The sequence below is a fragment of the Arachis hypogaea genome, chromosome 14 (genome assembly GCF_003086295.3).
Source record: "Arachis hypogaea cultivar Tifrunner chromosome 14, arahy.Tifrunner.gnm2.J5K5, whole genome shotgun sequence".
In the NCBI taxonomy this organism is placed as follows: Eukaryota; Viridiplantae; Streptophyta; class Magnoliopsida; order Fabales; family Fabaceae; genus Arachis; species Arachis hypogaea.
In genome coordinates this window covers 82,702,220-82,704,618 of record NC_092049.1, presented here as the reverse complement: position 1 = coordinate 82,704,618, position 2,399 = coordinate 82,702,220, and the positions used below count along the sequence as shown (strand labels likewise).

Genomic DNA, 2,399 nt, shown 5'->3' with positions numbered 1-2,399 from the left:
GATGATGGAAAAGGTTTATTGTTGTTAAACCTGTTTCTTCCACCATTATTAAAGCCTTGTTGAGGCTTTTGATCCTTCCATGAGAAATTTGGATGATTTCTCCATGATGAGTTATAGGTGTTTCCATAAGGTTCACCTAAGTAATTTACCTCTGCTATTGCAGGGTTTTGAGGATCATAAGCTTCTTCTTCAGAAGATGCCTCTTGAGTACTGTTGGATGCAGCTTGCATTCCATGCAGACTCTGAGAGATCATATTGACTTGCTGAGTCAATATTTTATTCTGAGCCAATATGGCATTCAGAGTATCAACTTCAAGAACTCCCTTCTTCATAGGCGTCCCATTGCTCACAGGATTCCTTTCAGAAGTATACATGAACTGGTTATTAGCAACCATGTCAATGAGTTCTTGACCTTCTGCAGGCGTTTTCTTTAGGTGAATGGATCCACCTGCAGAAGTGTCCAGTGACATCTTTGATAGCTCAGATAAACCATCATAGAATATATCCAGGATGGTCCATTCTGAAAGCATGTCAGAAGGACACTTTTTGGTCAACTGTTTGTATCTTTCCCAAGCTTCATAGAGGGATTCACCTTCTTTCTGTCTGAAGGTTTGAACATCAGCTCTAAGCTTGCTCAGCTTTTGAGGAGGAAAGTACTTGGCTAAGAAAGCCGTGACCAGCTTATCCCAAGAGTTCAGGCTGTCTTTGGGTTGAGAATCCAACCATAATCTAGCTCTGTCTCTTACAGCAAAAGGAAAAAGCATGAGCCTGTAGACTTCAGGATCTACTCCATTAGTCTTAACAGTATCACATATCTGCAAGAATTCAGTTAAGAACTGAAAAGGATCTTCAGATGGAAGTCCATGAAACTTGCAGTTCTGCTGCATCAGAGAAACTAATTGAGGTTTCAGCTCAAAGTTGTTTGCTCCAATGGCAGGAATGGAGATGCTTCTTCCATGTAAATTGGAATTAGGTGCAGTAAAGTCACCAAGCATCTTCCTTACATTATATTATTTTCGGCTGCCATCTCCTCTTCTTGTTCGAAAATTTTTGAAAGGTTATCTCTGGATTGTTGTATTTTAGCTTTTCTTAGTTTTCTTTTCAGAGTCCTTTCAGGTTCTGGATCTGCTTCCACATAAATGTTCTTATCCTTGCTCCTGCTCATATGACAAAGAAGAGGGCACAGAAAAATAATAATAATAATAGAGATCCTTTATACCACAGTATAGGGATCCCTGTGTGAGTAGAAGAAGAGAGGGAGACAAAGAATGTAATGTAAAGAAAGAAACACAACTGTGAGGAGGGCAGAGATGTGAGATGAGATGTTAGTAGATGAATAAATAAATAGAAAAAGATGGGAGAGGGAGAATTTTTGAAAATAATTTTTGAAAAGAGTTAGTGATTTTCGAAAATAGTTTTTGAAAAAGGTTAGTATTTTTTTTCGAAATTTTTTTTAAAATCAAAAATAAAAATAATTAGTTAATAAAAAGAAATTTTGAAAAAGAGGGAAGATATTTTCGAAAATTAGAGAGAGAGGGTTAGTTAGGTAGTTTTGAAAAAGTTAAGAAACAAACAAAAAGTTAGTTAGTTAGTTGAAACAAATTTTGAAAAGATAAGAAGTTAGGGAGTTGGAAAAGATATTTTGAAATTAGATTTTTGAAAAAGGTAAGATAAGAAGATATTTTAGAAATTAGTTTTGAAAAAGATTTGATTTTTAAAATCTCAATTAATGACTTGATTCATAAGAAATCACAAGATATGATTCTAGAACTTAAAGTTTGAATCTTTCTTAACAAGCAAGTAACAAACTTCAAATTTTTGAATCAAAACATTAATTGATTATGTTATTTTCGAAAATTTGATATAAAAATAAGAAAAATATTTTTGAAGAATATTTTTGGAATTTTCGAAAATAACTAAGAATTTTGAAAAAGATTTGATTTTTGGAAAAAGATTTTTGAAAAGATAGGATTTTCAAATTGAAAATTTGATTTGACTCATAAGAAACAACTTTGATTTTTAAAAAAATTTGAAAAAGTCAACTCAATTTTCGAATTTGATGAGAGAAAAAGAGAAAGATATTTTTTTTTTGATTTTTTGGATTTTTATGATGAAAGAGAAAAACAAGAAAAATGATGCAATGCATGAAAGTTATAGATCAAAACAATGAATGTATGCAAGAATGCTATGAATGTCAAGATGAACACCAAGAACACTTTGAATGTCAAGATGAACATCATAGACACAATTTTGAAAAATTTTTAATGCAAAGAAAACATGCAAGATACCAAACTTAGGATTCTTTAATGCTTACGCACTAAGAATTCAAGAATGCATATGAAAAACACCATACAACACAAAACAAAAAATCATCAAGATCAAACAAGAAGACTTACCAA

At 32.4% G+C, this 2,399-nt stretch overlaps 1 non-coding gene across 1 annotated transcript; it reads left to right on the top strand.

Moving 5' to 3' along the window:
* The first annotated feature begins 524 nt into the window (after nucleotides 1–524).
* Nucleotides 525–632, top strand: LOC112745446 (small nucleolar RNA R71). The gene has a single exon (XR_003173374.1). It is a non-coding gene; the product is annotated as a small nucleolar RNA R71 (small nucleolar RNA).
* The last annotated feature ends 1,767 nt before the right edge of the window (nucleotides 633–2,399 follow it).